This window comes from Lagopus muta, chromosome 10, assembly GCF_023343835.1.
Source record: "Lagopus muta isolate bLagMut1 chromosome 10, bLagMut1 primary, whole genome shotgun sequence".
Classification (NCBI taxonomy): domain Eukaryota; kingdom Metazoa; phylum Chordata; class Aves; order Galliformes; family Phasianidae; genus Lagopus; species Lagopus muta.
Genome location: NC_064442.1, coordinates 8,510,322 through 8,534,554, shown reverse-complemented (window position 1 = coordinate 8,534,554; position 24,233 = coordinate 8,510,322). Strand labels below are relative to the sequence as shown.

At 39.7% G+C, this 24,233-nt stretch overlaps 1 protein-coding gene and 1 long non-coding RNA gene across 7 annotated transcripts in view; one reads left to right on the top strand and one right to left on the bottom strand.

Annotated features, from left to right (window-relative positions):
* Positions 1–24,233, top strand: part of TMC3 (transmembrane channel like 3) — a 305,047-nt gene that overhangs the window by 65,581 nt on the left and 215,233 nt on the right. The window lies entirely within an intron of this gene.
* On the bottom strand, positions 374–23,665 carry LOC125698013 (uncharacterized). Of its 5 annotated transcripts, none has more exons than XR_007379044.1 (3): positions 16,404–18,202; positions 7,536–9,383; positions 374–607 (listed from the first exon to the last, which is right to left on the bottom strand). It is a non-coding gene; the product is annotated as an uncharacterized LOC125698013 (long non-coding RNA). The 5 variants fall into 5 exon arrangements; XR_007379043.1 differs by lacking the exon at positions 374–607 and adding an exon at positions 23,158–23,665 and having other exon boundaries at positions 7,068–9,383; positions 16,404–17,715; XR_007379041.1 differs by lacking the exon at positions 374–607 and adding an exon at positions 23,158–23,665 and having other exon boundaries at positions 7,068–9,383; positions 16,404–16,553.

Below are 24,233 nucleotides of genomic sequence, written 5' to 3'. Positions count from 1 at the left end.
GGTTTCTGGCTGGTTCAGCAGAAAATAGCCAGTTTCCTGAAAAGCGGCCTGAGAGGTTGTTTTTACAGTACTGTCTCTGCTTGAGCAGACATGGAAAGCACTAGAAATTTCACTCAAGCTGTTTGCAGGACTTCCCACACTGTTTTGCAGAGAACTGAATTTTCTGAACTTCTGGGTTCCTATCCTAAACCAAACCTCCAAGTGTCTTTTGAAGCCTGCCTGTTGTTACAAGAAAATCTTGTATAGAGGAGGTTTGTTTATGAAAGGATATATTAGACTCCTTCATTTCCAGCCAACAAAAGCAGCACTCTCTCTTCCTGGCTGTTCTAATTGATTTTTAGTTTTTATTTATTGTTTTGAAGTTAAACAAATCATAGATTAAAAATCCCTCCAACCAATGCCTCTGGGTATTTTTGCCACATAGTAAAAATAGAAATACTGGTGCAAATGAAAAGTGAACCGCCGAGGCTTGGAGCATGACATTGCTTGCAGACCTTTCGCCCATGCCTGCTGACTTGTTCAGGACCACGTTCCTTTATGGGCTCTGCTGCTCTGGGATTGTGGTGTTGAAACCAGTGGTGGTGACAATGCCTGAGTTCAGAGGAAGCTGGCAGAAATGTAAGAAATACAAAGCTTGTTTTGGTGTAGGTAAAATAATTATAGTATTGAAGTGAATATAATAAAGATTGTTTTTAAATGGACTTTGGCTTCAGTATTTCCCAGGAAAAAGCATAAGCAAAAATACACTGTCGTGACTCAGAATAAACAGATGATTCCACTTCTGACCCCAGTCTCTGAACGCAGAAAGGCAAACAACATTTAAACCCACTTAAGAAAATAGATAGTTTTTCATTCCCTCTTAAAAATTTCAGCGTGAACTAAACCTTGCAAACTTTTCAATCTGGTTAGACTTCAGCTAGCTTTCAGTCTTTCTCCTTTTCTTTTTTATTGCACACAGCGTTACTGTTGGCAGCATTTAATGAATATTTAAATCCATGTGACGAATAGGATAGATGACTTCATAATAGAATATGAAATGTCTTCTATTAGGAAGAAACTTCTGGAGTCATGACAAAGCCATCAGAAGAAAAATGTATTCTTTGACATTTGGTTTTGGGCCACAATGTTTCTACATGTTTCTACAGAATATAATTAAGATCGTAAAAAAAAAAAAAAAAAAAAAAAAAAAAAAAAAAAAAAATCCCACCTAGTTTTGTGTTAGCCTGACTGTATCCACAGGCCTTTTTTTGCAGGCAGACTATGATTCTGGTTCAGTGAAAGGATGGGCAGAGTTCTAGCACTGCAGAAAGCTGAGTGATGACATGCAGTTCCTGAGAGCTGTAATCAGTTTAGTTCTTCCATGTCTCTGGATAATTCCAAATCCTGCTACTGGCTTTCTCTTTACTTTAGCCTTTGATTTAAAAATCAGTGCTAGGTAAATTGTCTGTCTTTCCGACAACATCTTGCCTTTAAATTTGAAGGACTACTGTGTCTGCTGTGCTCAGCATTCTTCAAAATATCAATGGGACGGATTCAAAGCCAAGTGATGAACTTTCACTGAGTTACCCATGGATTTCTTATTTATGAAAGCATGGTGTGCTTCTGAAGAGCAATGGCAAGATGCTGCAGAACTTCATGAGAAGACCAGAACACTAACCATGAGATATTGTGTGTGTTGACTTCCTTCTGAACAGATGTGCTGTATTACTGGGACCATAAACTCATACTATATTTCTTTAGGCGGTATTTTTTTTTTTTTTAATACTGATGGTTTAGTAGCAAGGGTATGACTTATTTATATGCAGAGTCTTTGTAAGTTGTACGCACATCTAAATTCTGCGATTAATGTGAAATTTGTTTACTTAGATGTTATTTGGGCTTGGTGAGATCAGATGCCCTTCCTAAAGAGGTCTTCACTCTCCATTCTTCTTCCAAATAATGCGGAGAAGGTGTGAGAAATATCTTGAAGGAAACTGGTAAATGGTTAAGCTTTTTAAAGGAGCTCATTGTAGGATGGTAAGAACTTTAATCTGACTTAGTTGTACTGTAAAAGTGGGCTGATACAGGGCTGAATCGAAGTCATTAGCTTTGGGGATGCAGCACTTCGAAACAGTCTATTAAGAGATTGCCCAATTAGATATTCGCATGGTAGTTAGAATTGCATCAGAATGTCAACCACTTCCAATTTTCAGTCAAATGGCCTTTTACAAACTTTGAGATGTTCTTAGTTCTTGACGCATGGCAAAAGTGAGGAAATAAGAGCTTGAGCTGTTTGTTAAAAATAATCAAAGTTGTTCTGTGAGTAATGTGAAACATCTGTGATACTCAAGCATCGAGACTCATAATGGGAATATTAATATGCCCTTATAATATTACCATACTTGTTTAAGTGATGCAAATATTTCCTTTGTAAACTGAGACACGTGAGCAAATGTTTTGAACCAAATGATCTTTAAAACTTCTGATTGACTTCAGAATTTTATCCCCTTCTTGATGAAAAAGATAATTTTGCCAGGCATCGTAGTTGAATTAACCTTATTTAGAATAAATTTAGTTATCATTTATATTCTCCTAGGAGAACTTATAACTGTCACTTGAAGGAACTTTGTGATCTAGAATTGCTGTTAAAATGTGATCTTGATAACTGTTTTTTCTTCCTTCATTTGCCTTCCTCTTATTTTATTCTGTTTAATATGCAAACAGTGAGCGTACAAACACTCCACCCCACCCTAAAGTTGTGTGAGTTTTTCTTTGCTTGACATGAAAAGAGATGACCTCCAGACAGTGCAAATGTTGATGCCAATTATTAGTTGGCATTTTGCTCTGACTGGAGATACTGACTAGGGAAAGTCAGGTACCCAGTGATTGGCAATGAGGGCTGTGTACATTAGCTGTTGGCTTTTGGTCTTTGTAAGGCTTGATTAGAAAATAAATGAAGTGGGCAATATCGATTGTCTTTGTGGATATTCTAGCATATTGGTGTAAATCCTCGTGTTGAAAAGTCAAAGGAGACTTAGCTGAGAAGGAATGAAATGGAAGATAATGTGCACTGTAGTTTTTCTGCTGAAACTTTAAAATATGTTAAATGTAAGGAGCTGGAAGTCTGTTAAGCTCTTCCATGTTTGTGCCATATATTGTGTATCAAATGCCACACAGCAGGGAGAGGCTCAGAGTTGAAACTACTTCACGTTTTCTGTGGCTCTGGCATGTATCTAGGCAGTAGGCTAAAAACTGTGGAAGAAAAGTAATGCTAAATTACAATATGTGAAAATAAAAAACAAACAAACCAAAACTCAAAACCTTGTTCTTTTGAATACTGAATTTGTTTTCAAACTTTGAAAGAAAATTCCTAAAAGTGTTAAAGATTTATTTTATGGCATGATTTGTGGAAAATATCTAGGATATGGCTCCAACCTGAATCTGCTACAACTGCTACAAGAGATTCCTAGCAATGGGTGCTGCTTTATAGAGGGACTGAGAGAGCCTTTCACTGGGCTACCTATAGAGATGGAATAACCTGCTATTATTACTTTGGATTTAGAAGGCCAAAGTATAGTGCAAGGCAGTCTTATAGCTCCAGCGAGAAAGCAACGATTGAAAAATAAGAATAAATTTTTCTGACTTGTGATGGAAGGTTTGCAGATGCAGTAACTATGTATGCTAAAAGTGCAAAGGTTGTATTTTACCTGAAGAGCAACAGTTTGCTTCCAAATAACAGAAATAGCAAGTAACATGTGGCAAACATAATCAGTACCCACCAGTATTATGTGGGGAAATAAAGATTAAAAGCTTTTGTAGCTCTAACCAGACTTTAAAACAAATAAATATAAATAATAGAAGTGCTCAGTTTGAGATTCCTGAGGTCTAGAATGTGACTAACATATAATGCCTTCACTTGAGAGGGTCAAGTAACATACTGGAAAACATTAGGCTGCACTGTTTGATGTCATTCATGTGGAAAGTCTTAGAAGTTGTTTTAAATTTGAAGTGAATTTTAATGGCCCAAATGAGAAAACACTTGGAAAAATGTCATATGATTAACTGTTTACCTGCTGAAGCATAGACCAGTCCCACTGGTGGGTTGCAGAAGAGGATGGAAAGCCAAAAGTAATAATAAAACCCTTCCACAACCACTAAAGCTCTGAAAAATGTTGCATAGAAGTGATGCTGGGTATTACAGAATGCTGGTAGCTCTTCTGTCACATACATCCTACTGTTCTTGATAGACGCTGGAGAGAGAGGGAGTCCTGCCCATGCTTAGAATCTCTCAGTGCTAATATTCTGGGGGAGAAATGGCTCAGGAAGCCAAATTCAAGAGGCAAATTAACCATCAGTCATCCCTAGAGGATGGGAAGAGCCCGTAACGCAAGATCTGTGGGTTTTAGTGCAGTCTTTATTCGTGCTGTAATCACTTCTGACAATGCGGCACAAAGCAAGGATTTCAAAGCGAGGGATTGGGAAAAGGCACGACAAATAATGAGGCCTCTCCCACTACAATTAGATACAGGAGATTCAGGTCATTTAAGTTGCTCATAAATTGTAAAATGCAGTCAGTTAGGAAGCTATAAATAGGCTAAAAAAAAAAAAAAAAAAAAAGGGGCCTAAAAGGAAACAGTTAAAACCTCATATATTATGGGTGAGATTGCAGAGCGCGCTGCCCAGGAAAGACACTTTCAAGTGAACATAAAAATCACTGAAGTGCTGATCCCAACATGTGCAGCTGCAGTAAAGAAGGCAAACAGCGTCAGTGCAGGAGATGTGTCAATAAGGGGGGCTGCCTTTCTCGGCGTCTGCTGTTTGGGGCAGGAGTGCAGGGCAGCTCTGCTCAGTGTATCTTTGACAGGAAATAGCCACCCTTAATGGGATGTGAGGGAGGTGAATCCAACTGACACCATAAATCTTGGAGATGTTGGTAAGCATGAGGAAGCTAGGATTCTTTTTGCTGCAGAAAGGAGACAGTTTTATTGCTTCTTTTAAAGTGTGGTTGTTTTTTCCCCTAAGTGATATAGGTTTCTATTTTGAAACCACTTCATTTAGATACTGCAATGACTGGAGAATGTAATCTCAATGGGAGAAGCAATCTGAGGCTTTGAGCAGGCTATTCTATACAAACATGATCCAAACCAGCTGTTTGGTACCTTTAAATAATTCTGAGTAGTGTTTGGTGTGTTCACCTAGATGAAGTGTGCAAATTCAGGCTTCCAATACAGCTGCCCAGGCAGAGTTGACAAAAAACTGTGTGGCAGATGATAGCCAACTGCTTCCGTGAACAGTGAATTTCCTTGTCCACTCTTAAGCTTGGCCTGAAGCATCCCTCAGTTACCAAATCTAGTGGCAGTCCTCTGGATGTAGGTGGTATCTCTTGGACAAAGTGCTCCTGGGTGTGTGGATGGCTCTCCAGGCCCTGCAGAACTATGAGGGGAGCAGCAAGAAGGTGGGAAGGGGGATGTGTGTCTGTCCATGTAGTACTTTCCTCAAACAATTTCAGGGTTAATATTTACACCTAGCTTGGGGAAACTTGGCTTCCAAATGTTACGTTTTCTGTTTTATCAAACTTTGGATACAGTGGCCAAAATCAAGTTCAAAGCTGCAGTCAGAATGGCAAGTGTGGCACTTAGCTCCTCTGAAAGGACCTAGTACCTCCTATGCTGACTTTTTTTTTTTTTTTTGGAGAAAACTATGCCTGTGCCCATTTGGTGGATCTATTAGAGAACTGCACCTTTTCTGGATATGCTGGCACTCTGTTTTTGTAATGTGTTGATCACCATGGTATCTGAGCACTTTTTTTGTGTTGATAATTTCTGAGTTTCTGCTGACGCATGGAATCAAACTATCTATATACATGTATTTCCATTACTCTTCTCATGCTTGTTTTTCAACACCAGTTGAGGGTTTTTTTTATGACCTGAATGAAATGGTTTGTTTGGATTTTCTTCCTTTAGAGCTGTGGAAGTTCTGCAGTAAATGGGCTGGCGTATGCATCCATACAACTAAGTATTTGTATAGGGTGGAGTTCTGTGTTTATTTCTTATCTGTGCAGACTACAATGGTGTTGCTATCTTCAAATCATTTAAATGTTTAATTTTAATGGAGCAGTCAGGCCCCTGTCTTAGAGACTATTTCATAACCGTTTTATACGAACTGTCTTCCACGTTCTCAGTTCTTCTCCACCTTCTCTGCATTACAGTTTTGCATGCAATCCAGATGCTGAACTGTTATGGGCGTTTATTCACATATCAGTAGAAGAGAAATTGAATGTGGTATGCTGAGGGTCTCATATGCAATGCATTTGAATCCCGATCGTATTTCCGGAGTCTGAGAAAGAAAAGTTTTTCCTGCTGTGTAGAAAGGCTGCAAGTTCTCCTGTATCTGGAACACAGTAAATTTTATTTCTTATGCATGTTGCTAATAGTAATTGTGCCAATTCCATTCTGATCTTAATCTTATTTTTACCCCAGTGTCTACATGTTTGCGATCCTTACTGGATAATCCTGAATGTTGGTACAAATAATAATGAGGGCATCCATCGCTTTGGGTATGCCTGTAGGTTTCTTTGTAGGTGTGTTGTCAGAGAGGTAGTGTGTGTATAAATGATGAAAGTTTGTCAAGGAAAAGAAGTTTTTTGTATCCATGGAATGGCACTATGGAAATAGTTTAGTTTTAATTGCTCAAGCTGTATGAAATGGACTCACTGACAACTCATTTGGCTCCAGTTCTCATGCCTCACCTTGTCTTTTAGCATGGTCTGTGAACAGAGCTTTGAGCTCTTCTGCAGGCTTTCTTACACTTGATTAAGGCTTTTCCCTTGAGAAAGGTAAGGTTACAAAACTGATGGTTAAGCAAGAGTTTCACAGACTAAGAATGAAGAAAAGTGAGTAATAAGAGTGATACTAAATTACCATAGAACTTCAGGGAACTTTTGAGTGAAAACTCCAGGAGAAAGGGGTATCTGGTTTGTGCTATTTATAGGGGAAATGGAAAGTTGCGCTTCGGAAATTGAAGATTCAGAGTACAGTAAAACAGACTTTGGGAAATGTTCAAATGGAAACTTGTCTGCAACAAATTGCTGTAATGATCAGCATAAATGTGTTTTAATTTGGATTAATTACAGCTTGGAAAGACATTACTTCTAAATAAACTTCAGGAAAATGTCATTCATAATGAATATACTAAATAAACTTCAGTATAAATAAATGGGTCATAGCTCTCCTTCCCGCTGAAGACTTGCTTGTTTAGAAAATGTAAACAAAGCCCTGCATATATTCTATACCTTAAGGTATTTACGTAATGACAAAAGATCACTTTTTCATTTTCCAACCATGACCAAGGGATTGCAAAGCAATCAAACTTTAACAGCCAATTAATCTCTCTAGATGATGTTTGTGTAGCACTTAACCAGTTTCGGTAAATTAGATCCCTGTAGGCTGGGCTGTTACATTGATAGAAATGTTAGTGCTAGCCGGAGGCATTCATTTACTAGTTTGTAAGAACAGCAGTATTGAGAAATCATGAGCATATGGAAACAAACTCTGTACCTTTTTAAAAGAAATGCTGTTTGTAAAGCAAAGGAGATCATGGGAGTCACCCAGCATGGAGCCTCTCTAAATGAGTAGTTTGTCAGTTCCGTATGACTTCAGAGACTGCTCTTAAATTCCCTGTAAGAAACATAAAAAATCCATTGGGAGGCAGCTGTGGCTAAAGAAAGATAATTCACTGCAATAGCATCCTCTTGAGCAAACTATTAAAGGAGAAGATTTTCCTGAAGTACTTCACCTAAGTACAATATGCTAAAAATCATTAAAAAGAAACCATATCCAGAAGAGTAAAAGCTTTCTGTATACATGACGTTTTAAATCAGGAAATTATCATAGATGAAAGCTGGAAACTTTTTCTGTGGTTGTTCAAGGCATCTACACTAGGTCTGCAGACTCCCTGTGACTTAAGCTCACCAAGCACATCTGCAGATATCAAAGTGGAGACCTGCGTGACTGATGTCTCTATACCCAGGACAATATAACTGCAATTATCAAGCACTGAGTTCCACATAGGTCTTCTGCAAGAATATTAATGGTTTCTGTACCAAGTTGGTGTATGGATTTCCTTGCCTCTGATGAGACTTGGAGAGAGAGGTACTGAGGCTCATCAGTGAGTTCAGCTCTGTCTGCTCTTTGCTGTGCAATTCCAGCTGTGGGAGCCAGGCAAGAATGGTGCATCCAGGTGTTCCTGTTCACAATTGTTTGTGTTGCACTCAGGATGTGTAAAGGGAGCAGGCAGGTGACTGAAAACAGCTTAGGAGGATCTCCTGATCCTAGGAAATGGGTAGATGTCTTGAGGGAGAAATTAATTCCTCAGGAATGAAGGCACTTGGTAAAAGTCTTGTTCAAGGCTGCTGCTCTTGAAGCAGGTGTGGAGTCAGTTACGTGGGTTAGGATCATACCCCGATGTTGCCACAGTGGATGTGAAAACTGCTTTAAAAAAAAAAAAAAAAGAGAGCTTTTCCTGGTGAGGATAGGAAGCTGTGGAAATGCAGAACTTGCTGCTATCTGAGATATGTCAACTCTGGAGTGCCATGGTCAAACCAATAGACAGGCCAGTTGGAGAGCCAGTTGGTTTAGATATTTTTATTTAATGAATGCTGAATGTGCTCAGTGTGTCTGGAAACTTGTCTTCGAGAAATAGGTTCCCCAAACTGTGCTGAAGCCTGCAGTGGAACTTCAGTTCCTAGAATTGATTTGCTACAAGGTGTGTGTGAGCAGTTGACAACCAGAAGCCTTCCCCATTCTGTTGGTTTTTGCTGAGGAAAGGGCAGGGCTGTGAGCACCTGCAGAGAGAGGCAGGTGGCAGCAAATAGGAGCTGACCTTTAGATGAGACATTCTGCTTTTTTCCTTCTGACCCCTAAAGAGTATCACTCAATGGCTCATGACCATATGGTGCTTAGCAGAATAAGGTTTAATTATATGGTTAGAAAAGCAGCACATACACTCAGAAAACTGAAGAAAAGATGATAAAACAAGCTGCTAGTAAAGGAAGTCTGTTCCTGTATCACGTTGTTGTCTAGGCCAATCATAGCCCAGGAATGACACTGTTTCTTTGGATGCAGTTGTTTGTGTTGGCCTGATTGGCAGGGGGACTTGCTGTGGTGTTGAGAATAGTTCAAGCTCCTTAAACTTTGGTGTAGAAGTGTTGTATCTACAGTGGTTGTCCAGGGCTCTCCCTTGGTCAGAACTGATCCATACTTCTACTGAGATGCTTTCTTTCTAGTGTTTTTCAAATGCTCCTCTGGGCTTTTCCAATGATTACAGGGGAATGATAACTTAGCTGCCACTCCTGGTTGTTCCTTGGGTAACTGAAGCATGATGGGAGATGCAATGCAATAGCTCACCTAGAAGGAAGAAGGTAAATATTAACCATGTAAGCAGAAAGCAGTATAGCATGTGTGGATACAGAAGACCAAATGTACAGGTCCTCACACCTCTGTCTGTGTTTTTACAGGATTTGTAATGCAAATGTGTATGTTTAGAAATTCTGCCTGAAAATAAATAGGAACTTCACCTGATTCTGTAGCAACTGTAGCCTTTGCAAAAGTGGGCAGGAAAGTTGAGCGTGGATATTGTGGGCAAATCATAGTGTAGAACACACAAAGCCTGTATTATAAATGTGCTATTCTTCACAGTTTCCTAACAAAGAACAGTCTGAATGGTTGGTAATGAAATGCATTCTCAGTGCAGTAATTTTACTTACTGTTTCGATATGCTATTGACAAATTTAGATAGAGGCTTTTTTTTTTTTTCTTGAGAATAGACGAACAACTTAATGTATTGAATAAAATTTCAACTTCTTAAAATGACATGCTGGGAAAATAGATGCATCTTAGTGATACTTGGCTCTAGGGGTGAAATGAAAGAACAAAACGGCAGGACTCTTTCCAGCTAGGGGGAGTTCTGACAAGGTCGTATAACAAAAGCCTAATATCATCACTCTAGGTTTCTAGTTATTATTTCAGTATGTGCTCTGACCAGTGAAAGCATTGCTAATTTTGTTTTGTGCAGCTGTCCTCCATGTCAGGGGTTTGCTTTTTTTTTTTTCTATCTCTTTTCTATCAGGCCTGTTTTTTTTTCCTATCTCTTCTAATATTCCCAAAGCTGCTTATTTCTATGAGAGGATCATTTCAGCAGTTTCAGCTGAAAGTGACAACAGAATATTTTCCTGCAATTTAATAGTTGGATAAAGCTCCTTAAAGGTTATGCCATGTATCTGCAAGTATCTTTACTCTGCAATGCAGGCAGGCAAATGCATCTGACTTTTATACAGCAGTATACAATCAAATGATGTTAAAGCAAGAGCAAGTGATGTAAAGACTCAAGAGGTGGTGCTTTGCCCCTGTTCAAACATTACACCTTTGCAGAGCATTTTAATGGGGTGGGAAGCTGCAGAAGGAAAACTATCTGACACTTCAGTGTCTTTTCCTGAGATCTGCAATTTGGGAGAATGATAGCCAGTAAGGCAAAATTTGACACATTGCTCCCTTCACCTTCGCACATGCAAACACCAATGACCACTCAAAGTCATTGAAATAGTTTGTGAAAACCTTAATGACCTGTTGTTATCCAAAGTAAGGCAGCTGTTGTTTCCTGGAAGAAGCCAAAACTACGGAATTCAAGCATGCAGTGCAAGATGCTCCAGGGAGCAACTGAAGTTGTACTTAAGTTTGGATGACCTTCACAGGGCCAGTCTTTAGCAATGGAGTGGTGATTTCATGTGACTTTTAGAATGCACTTCCTTGGAAGTGTTGCTCACTATCAAAATTATTGACTACATTTTATACCAGCACCTAAAGCATTTGCTTTCCATTTTCCTCAGGCTAGTGTGTTGCAACTCTGAGACTTGCAGCTGACTTCCACATGAACTAGATCTGTCAGGTAATAATTACCATGCTGACATGCTCATCTTCCTCTATAAAAGAGAGGGGTGTTCAGTTCAATAATAATTTAGCTCAGATCACGGTGTTTTCTTCCTCCCTCAGTCATTTCTATCACCCTGGTGATCCAAAATTCAAACTAAATCTTGCTTGGCACAAGGATTATGCTTGATTTCTCCAGAGGTGTTGCTCAAATCTATGACTTTTTGCTGACAGAATAACAAACATTGGTATGCATTCAGAGTTGACATCTTTTAGCATCTGCTCAGATCGCTGTTTTGAGATTGCTAGATACAAAGCAAAAGCCTCTATTATTTGTTCATTCAGTAGTGTAGGTAAAACAGCTGACCTGGATAAACAAGCTTAATGATCTGGAGAGGCAGTTGATGGTAGGGTTTTTTATGTCAGCAGTGGAAATGACCACTGGAGCACATATTGGGAAGTGAAAGCTTTATTTAAGTTTAGGTTTGATCTGATGGATCAGACCAGTTCATGCCAAGGGGGGGGCTTTGACAACCTCTTTTCCAGGACCAGACAAATGGTCAGTGTTCAAACTCATTTACAGATATTCTGAAGGTGCGCTGCTCCCAAGGCTGGAAAGAAAGTGGCAAGATTTTCCTGTAACTGCTGTAGGTAGCAGGGAGAGATACAAAATACAAGGGTGGCTGAAAAAGCCACATGAAACAAATAACTCAGTTTCAGGTGCTGTGAATTAATTTACCTTTTCGTCCAGTAAGGTTGTGGTTAGAGTTGCAGTACGGATATGGAGACACAAACAATTCCTTGTATCAGAAGCTTTTGGGTTTAGACCAATGTGCCTTATTTAAAGAGTTTGTGAGCAGAAATTCTTGATTTTGAATTTCAAAGGGTGAGGGAGCTCTTAGCATTGGATTGCTTTGTGAGAAGCAGTCTGGAATGGGACAGGCCTGCTCTAGGGGAAACAGCGATCCTGTCCCTTATGGAATGTATTTGTTAGTTTGGTCTTGATGAGAACTCTCTGAAGGTAAAATAGCACAAAGTCACCCTGACTTAAATCTGCTGCTTAAGACAGTGAAGGGAGTTTGTTTTTTAAAGAGAATTCTTAAGAAGATATAGATTTTCCTCATCCTTTTTCACCTCTCCAGACTGCGTGGCACCTACCTCAGGCAAAGTGGGGGGGGAATCCAATGCCCCCGTGTGTTCTGGAATAACAGCTCTGCACTAGGAAAAAATGCATTCCGTCACATATGCGTGTATGTGTGAACAAACTGCAGTAATCTCTGCCCCTGGAATTGGCTCCACTCCAGAGGCTGGCTTGCATTGTAGGGCAGAGCAGGTGGTGTCTTTGCTCAGTCTCCAATTTCAGATTGCACGTTATCTTTAGGCCAGCTTTAACTTCTAGCCAGCACTCTGTTGGAAGCCTCTTGATGCACACCATCTGGTAAAAACACCAAGTCAGCCTGGTTTGATCCTATCCTTTGAGGGGGTGGTGGTGAGGAAGTTACTGTACATGTTGTTCTGCTGTGAGCTACTTCAAATGGCCTTTTAACTGGGGACCATGAATGAGGATCCCAGCAGTGGCTCATCAGCTCTAGATTGGGTCCTTGGAGTTGTGCTTTGGGGAAATGTTCTATTGCCAAGGAGAGCTTTTAATTCTAGAGCTGTTCTGTGATACTATCTACCCACGTTAATCATCTCTTCTAGTCAGAAAGGGTACCGTAGTTATAGACTCTTTCAGCATGGAAGGCACATGGTATCTCTAACCACGCTTTTCTTCTAGAATTTTACTTCCCTCAGTGCTCTTCTGGGGTTAGAAGCAAAACTGAACACAGTTGGGGGGGGGGGGGGGGGAATAAAATAGGAAAACCACAAATATGAGCATACCATGGATTTGTGGTGACAGACATGAAGGTATTTTCTTTCCTTCTCTGCTGCTTGCAGTGTTGCTCCTCTGATTCATTTTTCCTTTGTTGATGAATGCTGAGCTAACGCTTATACAAGACTGTCCACACATTTCTCTTCTGAGTGGCAATAGCTGATCTAATCACTGTGTATCGTGGTTGGATTGATTTCCCCATCACACCCGCAGAGCACAACTTTGAAGTTACTGATACTGAATTCCATCAGATAAGGGCCTCTGGTCTCTGCGAGAAACTTTGAGGACTGGCCAAGGAAATTTAGAAGTCACCAGGCAGGGAATAGAATTATTCTGTATTTTGAGTTGTTGGCTTTGGCAGTATCACTTTCATCTGTTCACACCTCTGGGTTATTAGAGCTTTGTCCAAAAAAAAAACAAAAGGGGGGGGGAGGGGGGAGGCAGGGGAGGAAGAGGGACACATTACTGAGTGCTAGCTATTTGCTGTTTGGGGCTTGTAAGTACTACTGTACTCGTTAAGAATGATAAATCTAGCTCCCAAGGCTGGGGAACATCTGAGGGTGTGCCAACTAAGGCAGCGTTGTGCCCTTAGCGTGGCTGTGGTGTAAGGGTTGGGGAGAGCAAGTGTCCACCCGGATGGAGAAGCAGACGCACTTCATAATCTCTTGGCACCAACCTTCTTGGAAATATCTGAAATGCTGTACACAAGTGAAGGATCTTTATGCTTTTAAATGACCTCATTAGCCCTCATCCAAAATATAATAGCTATACTTAATTCATTTTGCAATTAATATTTTTGAAACTCCTCAGTATTGTCTTGCTTTGTAATTTTGCCAAATAGATAATGCTGTGCTACAGGCTGATACTTTCCTTGGTGTTCCTGTTTACCTTTGGTAAAGACTAGTCACATCAGAAGCAGCATGTGCACAAGATATAGTCTCAAACAACAGCACACAGTTTTTGTTTTCTGTGCCTATTGACTTTACTGTAGCCCTAAGGTTTTCATGCTGACTGTTAAACATAGAATGCTGTAACTCAGTAAGTACTGTTTATTTGTTAGGGCTTTAAGCTTATCTTTCCTAATATTTCTACCAGTTTTACTGTCTTCTTTGCCTTTCAGCATTTCCAGATGTTTAAACTATAAAACCAACACCCCTCTGTGATTCCTTCTTTTCTGCTCTTGCCCCTTTTCTAAAATATTACCCTTGTAATACAGCAATGGGGAATGGTTCAGAAAAAAGGAGTTGTTGGACTCTGATAATGAGATTGATAATGTTTCTGTGAAATGTTCCAACAGTTCTGGCTGGGATGGAAGGGATAGAGGGACAAGTAAAGAGCTGTAACCAAGTGTCTTATGATAAATGTGCATAAAGTGCTCAGGAGGAGAAACTAAGATCTGCAAGCAGCAGACTTCAGCAAAAATCCAAGTTCAGTCTTTGTTAAATGTAGCTGGATATTTTGCGTTGACTAAAATCAAAGTGCATGAGTAATAGCAGTTCACTCTCTACACCAGGACCAGCTGATTCATGGGAACTGCAGATCAGGGCCAGCAGGCTGCTCAGGAGCTCAGCAGTAAATGTGGAAACAGCTTGCTGTGGTTATGATAGCTCAGCTGCTATAGATACCTCCAACGTGTTACTGCCTGAAGACACCACTGTTGGCTGAGCCATGCGCTCCGCATCACCTGAGGCAATGCTGGGATCTGCAGAGTCAGGAAAGAGGGTAAGAAAGGTGCACAGATGAGTATGAGGTGAAAAGCTTTGTGGTGGGTTGGGACTGTAGAGCTGGAAGAAAAGGAAATGATGGTGAGATTAGGGATGGTAAAATGTGCCATAATGGAAGGGAAGAGGCAGGACCCCAAGATTTAGAGTCAAGAAATAATAAAACAACAGAAGATTTCAGATTCTCAGAACTACTTTATCGTCTGTCTCAGACTGATCCTGTTTCTTCATCTGTCATCCCTGCCTCTAAACAGCAAAAGCTCCTTGCAGCATGGGATCTGCCCCTTGCAAGCAGATATATTCATATCTCTTGAATATTACTATAGATTAGAAGGAAATCTGCTGCAGCCTTTGTCATAGGCTTTCTTGTGAATGTACCGTAGTACCATGCATGCGTGCAGTTGTGCTGGCCCTTGCCAGGAGGTTCAGGATTGGTTAGTAATGTGGGCAAGTCATAACTGATGACTTGAGCAGGTTTTGAGCAAAGGTAGAAAATCAGGTAGAGGTCCTTTTTCTGAATGGAATAGCATGTGGTAGGCTGCTTTGAGAGACACAGGATGGTTGGTGCTGGTGTGTTGTCAGCTGCTTTTTCAAAGCCTCAATTCAGAGTTTCTAAACTAACAGAATACTGAGTAAACAAAAATGTTTAACAAAAACAAAAATCTATCAGAGGAATATTACAGCTCCTCCTTATAGGAGGGTGTTTAAAATGTGGGAATTCTATGTGAGAGCTGCTTAAAAAAAGAAAATGCTGTGGTAATATTTCTGTATGTTTTGAACATATTTCATCCTCTTGGTTCTTGATACGCTGTTGTCTGTGAGTGAGGTTCTGCACAATCTCCCAAGAGTGAAGATGGAAGGCTGAGATGTGTGTCCATTTATATGCATCGAAGGATTTAGTCACAGACAGAATAGGCAGTTACGTAAAATATATCCTGGGGAAAGGAATTAAAGGTGTAACTCTTTTCATGATGAAAATTTTAAAATAAAAAATGTTTAGATGTACCTTGTTGGTGATAGTGAGCTCTGCACCTCTCTTCATGAGCTCCAGAATCCTTTAATCTTTTGCATTTGCTGCAATTGCACCTACTTCAAAGCGTTGCTGCAGGCGTTGGGAAGGGTTCTGGCACTCAGAGGGAATAGGGCGGGGATGTGAAATTCTGTCATCTCTTGGAAACTGCAGCCATTTCTGAAGTGCCAGTGTGAACTATCTTACCAAAAGGGCAACAACCTTACACAACTGGTTTGGGAATGCAGAGAGACATGACTATATTGGCTGTAGTTATGAATAGATAGATATATATATATTTTTTTGTTAAAACAGTTTTGTTGTTGTTTATTTAATAAAAACGAAACACAAAAGCCAACCTCTTTATATTGAGGTATGCTTGGAAAACAATCTTAGGAGGGAGCTGAATATCACGTGGTAATGATAGGTGAGCATGTATATGGATAGGTGCCGTTCTGCCTCATGGTTTTGAAACCAGCCCAGGGCACAACTCAGCCTTCTATCAACCCAGCCATTGCTGCATGGGGCTCACTGTGGCAGAGAGGCTTGGGGTAAAGGGGACAGAAAGGTGAAAATGTTAATTTGCAGAGTTGGGGCTGTAAGTTTTAATACAGCTGAATTTTGAATTTTGACTATTATTGCTCATACCTCTCAACTGATCTTTCAAGAAATAGTCTACTTTAGTATGTGTTAACCATTAGGAAGGCTGAATTCATTCAGCAAAAGCTCAGGGTGGTGATGCCTTACAAGGAGCAAGTCCTATGCTGCTGGTATCAGTAGGAACAGTACCTCAAACCTTTTGCTTAGTGCCATGGGAATGATCCAAGCAGTAAGGAAAATACTTGTTTTTCAAGCCGATATTTATATGCATACATGAGAAGAGAATATAATTCACCTACCTTGGTGTCATACTTGTTTGTGTTCTGAGGGAAAGCCTCCATCATTATTGGCATCTGCTTGCACCGTGTTGTGCTCTAGCATACAGAACTGATGCTTTGCAAAATTACAAGATAGTGTTCTTCATTGAAGGAGTTTAATTGTAGAAGAAGCTGCAAGGTTTTTATGGTACTTAGATTGTGTTTTATCTTAAAGGCCATATTAAAAGCTTTCTACAATTAAGTCTCAAATGAATTAGGCATTATAATGCATTTCAAGCTGCTGCTGTTGTAAAGAATTACAATCCTTGAAGTATAAAAAGTGACTAAACTGCTTTTAAAAGTGAAATTGAAGTGCACTACAGTTGTTTATTGTGCATCGCATTTAAGTGATGAATTCACATGGTGCTAGGAACAGAAGGCTTTCAAGGTATTTCCAAGGTTGGAGAGATCTATTTTTTTTTTTTTTAATAGTCAATGTCTCTTCAGCTAACCTGTACCCCTAATCTCCTGCTACTAAAATGCAATGAAAACTGAATTGGATGGAAGGATGTTTTATGTGTGGATAAAGTACACTTTAAAATAATGCTCAAACTTCTTATTTTTGTTGTATTTCTGCAACAGCTTTGTTCCCTCTCCATATGAGTGCTACGAGTTCATACTTTCAATTAACTTATGCCCTCACATTAAGAAGAAAGAGCAGTTTCCAGTTTAGAAGCAGAAGAAATATGGATTCTAGTGTTCAGAAGTTGGATTTTTGAATTAGAATAGTATATTGAAGGAGTAACATGTAAATATAAAACTAATTGTCTCTAAGAAATCTAAGTCCAATTTTTAACTGCTGTTGGAAAGGAAGGAACTTGACTGTGCTTTTATCTGTATTTAATAAACTTGATCTCGGTTTACACTTCCTTCTGTTATGAAAGATCAAAGAGTATTCAAAGCTGGTATCTTCTTGGATTTTGCATATTTAATGTGATGTTATTCTGTTTTTGGTATTGGAGACGGCACTGGTTGCTCAAGGCAATAAGATGAGAGAAGGTAGCTATTATTGGGTCTTTGAGATACCCACTCTGTGTTAACGTTATAGGTGCCCTAACGGAATAAAATCTAGTCACGCCATATGACATTGCTTAGTACGTTCTGTAGTTACACAGTGTTACTAAGAAAGTTGTGTGTACTTGTGTTTCTGGTGGTTTTTGTTTTTTTTTTTTAATAAAGAAAAGCTTATATATTGCCTAGTGCTTCATAAAAGTCTATCATCTTTCTCTTCAGAGGCTGTAAAATCCATAGGCAGTGTATGGTAGTCTTAATCAAAAGTTAGTCCACTTCATACCTAAAAAAATGACACAACATATCCAATACGTATGTGAATTCATTTGTATATGACTAAACATGATATCATCCATAAGGAACATGTGTTCCTAAGTAAACTTAAACAGGGCACAACCTCCTACCTGCCCAGGCAAGAGTGGATGAAGAATTACTGCACGTCGGTACAAAAAGAGTTCATGATGTCATGCTGATTTTTAGCTCTGTAGCTTTCTACATAGGTAGTGTTTTATAACTGTTATTGCAATATTAGTGTTGAATTTTTAATTGCTTGATTGAAATACAAAGACTTCTGTCAGTGTACTGTACTCCACAAACATGCTGCTATTCAACTGTATGTAGATAATGTTTTGTTGCATAATTGTGTGAGTTCTGGGATTACTGAGTAGAAACAACGATTAACAACTATAAGATTATAGGGGGAACAGATGCTTAAAAAGTATGAATGCATAGACCTATATGCTATCTTCCTTTTTTTTTTTTTTTTTTTTTTTTTTAGCTTTACCTAATACATACATCTACAACTATTTTAGACTATCCATAATTAGATTTGGAAAAAAAAAAAAAAGAAAAAAAAATTTCCCTTGTGATGTTTGCCGATGTTTTGCATTGTCAAGATAATATAAGATAAAAAGAAGTTGAGCTGGGATGGCTGAAATGTTAAATAAACTGGAAAAAACTTGTAAAACCTTCCTACTGCCAATTTTTTCAGCTGCTTTTTTGTTTTCCTTTTCTCTTTAAATATGATTGCTGTGTTTTAGTAAGACTTGCTTACTCTCTTTCCTTGAAGCTGCAAAATCAAATCTTAGTGGACTGCGTAGTAGAGCATTTGGAGAAACTAAGAAATACCAGTGATAGTGCTGTATCAACAAAATGTGGTTTAGTGCAGTCTCATTCTGCAAGCTCAGCAGTCCTAGACCGGGCTGATGCTTGGCTGGAAGCCACCTGGGAACCCTGGGTACTGTAGGCACAACCCAAGAGGTCAAGATCAAACTCCTGGCAAATATTAGACCACAGATGCTGAATGAGCAGAAAGACTTCATTCAGCACCATCAGTGCTGCTGAGCCGACAGATGGGAATAAACTCCCACTGACATCCCTTTCCTCCTCGGCAGCGAAAGCTTTCTGTTGCTGTCAATGGCCAATCATACCCAGGCAGCAGCGTTCTGCAGTTGTCTTGTTTGGGTCTAACGATGCTATGCATTATCTATCCATAAATGGAAAAAATGTTTTGAGGAAAGCTAAAGAATTCTGTTTTGTGTTTCTCTCCTGAGACAATGTGGGACAGACATAACCGGGGGATAAAGAGGAAGTGTGGACCTTTGGCTGATAAAGCAGGCTGCAAACTGGGTTTTGCTAATTCCATCCTAATGTGTGGTTTTGAAGCAGAATCGTTATGAGGAAGTGCTATTACTATAAAAATATATATCTGCTAGATTTTTTCTTTGTTATTTGGCTGCAGTAGGAATTAAAGGGAAAATGAGAAATAAGTTACCACTGTGGGACTGCTGGGAGCCAAATTTTCAGCCTTTATGACTCTCTGGCATTATGAAAGAATATTGTGAATGCCTGGCATTCCTAAATCTGTTGTAGCTAATTTGTCCTGCCTTTTCATACTCTTTTTGACTTTCTATCTGATAAAGTTATTTTTGATTGTTAAAAAGTGACATGCAGCTCTTCTGAAAATCATTTTTTGGAATAGCTTTGCAGATTTGCCAGATGAGTAGTTCTGAGAAAAGGCAACTATTTTTCATCTGTTTTCTCTGAGTTGGTTGGTGTCTCTCCACTCTTGATAATTTACGCCCTCAGAAGATTATTTTTTTTTTTCCTTTGGAAGGAAGCCTTGGAATGCAAAGATTAAATTTCACTAAGGTTTAATCAGATTTTTGTGAAAAGTTGAGCCAGAAGAAATGAGCTCAGCCGAACTGAGTTCTGAAGATTCTTGTACCACTCCTGTGTTAGAGGACAGATGTGCTCTCAGCTGCCATTACTGATTTATTTTTTTCCTGGTCCAACTGTGGCGGTGCCGTCTAAACACTTCTGAAGAAAACCAACGTCAGCAGAAATGGGAACTTAGCAAAAGATCCATGTCATGTTCGTTGACTGACCATAGTGGGGTTCATTGCTGTGTGAGAGGTACTGAGATCATCCTCACGTGTGGTGCTGCTCAGCTGCTCTCAGCTCAGTACTTACCCTGTCAGATCTGCACTTACGGAGGGTTCTTGAGTGGGTCCAACTTACAAGTCTTTTACAGCACGATGTAATATTGTTACTGCAAGTTATATTGCCTGCAGTTCTGCTGCAGGCTATTAACTGGCTCTGGTCATTGATGTGTTGTTTGGTCACTAGGAATTTGCTTTGTTGCTAGTTGCTTTGCAACTTTTAGTTTTCTTCAAACGTATTTTCTCCCAAAGATTATTCTTGTCCTGCTACTTTAAAACAAGAAAAAAGCAAGATGATGGAGTAACCTTCTCACTAAGTCTACAAAACACACTGCTGAAGATATGATCATAAAGAGGAAAAATATTAAGAGAATTCTCTTAATGCCAGAAGTCCACCTGTGTGTTGTTCACCAGTGTTCAATGCTGAGTTATTTGCCCCCTGCAGGTATAATGCCTCAACTTCATTTATGGGTTGCACTCATAAAAGCCAAGAAATACCAATTTTCCAGATCTTCACATCAGTGTGCCTGGGGGACAAGCATGTCATCCCATCCAGAGGGCTGCTTGTAAGAACTGGCCTGCTGGGAGAGCTCAGTGCCTTGCACGTGGTAAGGCAGACAAGCCACAGTGATAAGGTATCCCACATGCTGTGCACGGCTAACGCTGCTTTTTCAGCCGAGTGCACGTGTGGGAACAACTTGTGCTACTATCTGCCCTGCATCTTAATGTTTGTTTCAATCCCTATTCTTTGAATACTGTAGAATTAAGATTATGCACGAACCAGCTTGGTAAACTTGGCCGATTCTGGCTTTATTCATGAAGGCAGTTCTAATGTTCTCTGACAAATTGTTCCAGAGAAACTGTTTTGTGAAATACAATATCTGCCAGTTCCTTGCTACCAAACTACATTCCTATTAGGACACAATGTTAATGATTCAATACAAAATAACAATGCCTGGTGCGGAGTGAATCTGAAATCATTTAGCATACTTGACTGTTAACTGAACTAACTATCTTGTGAGTGCATCGGCTGCCATCTGTCCGTTTCCTGACAGCCTCGTCAAGGGAGAAAAAAATCCTGAGAGCTGGCAGAGGTCCAGTTTGCCGCAGGTCTGCTTTCTAGTGTTTTTGTAGCAGATGTTGTGCCACATGCCCAAAGCTGCTGCCTATAATCTGCTGTGTGCTCAAATTTTTAATTTTGGGGATGCCTGACTGTCTCTGCAAGATTTGCATTCATCTTAGCCAGCCCGTTATGGGGTGCCTTTGTTATACTGACAATCTGATGAAATATCCCAAACTCCCTGAGCCTCTTTTGCAGGTTTTCTGATGACTTCAGTGGACCCTGATCAGGCCTTGACTTGCTGGTTGTTAATAAGATGCTTATCTTTTTAAGTTTTTTAAATAGTTTTGAGTTTATAAGGCATATGACTTGGAATTAGGAAGTCTGCATTGGTGCTTTTAAGTAAGAGAGTGGTGGTTGTTTATCTGGGATGTTCTGGAGAGGTTACACAAAAGGTCACCATCCCTCCTGTGCACAAACTAGGAGTTGCACTGATTTCTTCCCTCCTCTGTTATCTTCCACGTACAACATAATTCCACAGTGAGCCGGTTTGTCTTAAATGTATGTAAATGAACCAAGGTGAGGTGAAGATTTGGGAACTGCTGTGTTTTTCAATTCCATGATTAAAACGCTGTGTTCCTCCTGTGGAGCTTGGTGGCTGTCAGTAGAGCAGCAGGGGGGAATTATCTTCTTCCTGCAACAACCCCTGCTGCTGCTGATAGGAAAGATTTCTTCTTCCCTCCTTCCTTTCTTTTCATTAACAAAAAAGAAGGGGGAAAAAATAGGTCAATTAGACAACACAGCATGCATCTTCAGACACTTCCTATATGTTTTCTGTTTCAAGAGGCTTGTGACATAAAAACTGCTAGCAGGGTTGTCTGCAGAATGTTTCTTCCATCCTAGTTCCACTTGATCAGCTTTTAGTGGTCTGCCTGCATGTTTTCTTGGAGGATGAGGAATGGTTTGGCTTTGCATCTGTTCAGCCATGAAAGAAAACGCCCGTTGATTTGCTGCTGGTTTGGTGTGTGTGTGTGTGTGTGTGTGTGTGTAAATACGGTACAACAGGTGACCTATTTTGTGTGTTAAGCACAGGAAACTGATCTCAGCAATTCCCTTGTCATCCTTCAGGACGAGCCTGTAGCTCAGTTCTGCAACATATGACTCAACTTGCCTTTGTATGCTGTCCGAACTGCTTGGAGCTTCAAATATTTGGGTCTTAGTCTGTGCTTTTCACTATATTAATTGAAAGTGCATGGAAAACAAATGTGGTTAAAAGTCTGAGTTTTCTTGGTTAATCTTCATCGTTTTTCATCTTAGAATCTGCTGTTCTGTGATTTTTGTCTTTAAATGCCATTAACCCGTCAGGGAAATTCTTCCTGTGTATATATTGTAGGGAAGATAAGGTTTGGATATTCTGAATTTTTGGGGAAGGCCTTCATAATTTATTTAACTAGAACAGTGACTAGCTAGTGATCCTAGCATCCAGGTCTCAGCCTGAAAAATGCTGCTAGTTCAGGCTGTATCTGCAGGTGTCTGTTACTCAGCAGCATATGTCCCTCCTCCAGCTCTGCTGTTAGAGAATGTTAAAAAGGCAGGTAGACAGTGAAAGTTTAATGCCTATGTAATGACCTGGAAGCTTACACATGCCTTAGCATGCAATTCAGCCATAAATAATTGCAAAGTATTGATGATGATTTTAACCAAATAAAAATTGAAACAACAGAAAAGATGCTGCTGCTGCCAGGTAAAAAAGGACAACCAGAAAAAAATATCAATTTATGATTCCAAGAATGCATGCTTTATGAATGTGTGCTGCAGTTTGTGGAGCCAAGTAACTGAGCAAGGTGATGGTTTTTCTGCTGTGAAGTATAGTACAAGATGCAAACTACTTGACTGCAGTTGAAAAAGTATAGTTTTCCTAATAGATTGGAGGTAACTATAGTAAAAGCAGAGCAGGAGATGGTTGCAATACCAAACAAGTGGACAGGCAAACTTAGCTTAAGTCAGATTGAAGATTACTTATGTTTTTTGTCTGGTAAAATCCCACACCTCTGCAACTACAGCCTAACAGCAGAGCTGGAACAAGCTGTAGCTGTCACAAGCATTTAATTTTCTATACCATGCATAGACTTAATTACACAAAAACATTTCTGCAATATTTTCCTAAAACACAAGAGAGCAAATTCTACAGTAGCTACATCAGGACAGTTTCTGCGGTTCTTACCTGTTCAACGTGGAGACATGTTGACAGTTCTGGTGCGTAACTGCTTGTGCCAGAGCTCCAGGTCGCAGTGCAACTCTGTGCTGGATGCGTGGTGGTATAGATACAGAACTGCATTTGATTAATTGTGGTACAAATAGGACAGGAGTCAGGCAGGAAAAACATAGGACTTGCAAGCAGACTATAAATAAGGCTATAGAGAAGCCTTAGTGTTTTTCCTTCTATCTATCCTTCTAATCCTGAAGTCAGGCGCTCTCCCTCTCTCGCCTTCTCTCCATTGCTTAGCAACACTCATGGGTGAGCCTACTTACAGTGGAGCTTTGTTCCCAAATGTGATTTCAGCAGTATTTCCAGGCTCAATGTTTCTGAGATGGGAGAATTGAGACTTTTTCACCCCACCACCATTGGCCTGCTTCAATAAACAGTATCTCTTCCTCTCTGCTTCTGCACTCCAGACAAGTTTCATTTTTTTTCCTTTCCTGTTGTGATCTGACCGAGGATGATGAAGAAGGCAGGAGGAGATCTGAATGAAGATTTAATTATAGAGGGCACTCATACAATGTGTACAGCAAAGCCATGTGTTGGGCTTAGGTTGGAGTATAAACACAGAGAGGGTCAAGAAGAGAACTATTTCTCCGCTCAGTTTCCAATTTGATTTTAAGGTATGGTATGCCTTAAAATAGAATGAATGGTATTCTTTATGCCAACAGTTACATTCTGAATTTAGTACAACCCATTGTTTATTACAACATAACTTTAAACAGCCATTTTACACAGAATGTAACTACAGTGGCTAATTGCTTTCTTTGCAGTTCTTCTAATTTCAGCACCAGTCAAGTATCAGTATTTCCTAGAAACTTTTTTTTTCCAGGCTAATCTGTGTTCAATCCTATTTCTAGAGGTTTATCCATCCAATTTCCTTTTCCCTGACTCTTCTTATGCAGTTCACTGAACTTTGAGCTGTGTGTTTCTGCTGCATTCTGTAAGCCAGAAAGTACTGATATATAAGTTTATCTGATCTTGAAGGCAAGCTAGATCACTTAAAAAGATGATTTCTGTTGAAATGCAAATGTTTTCTG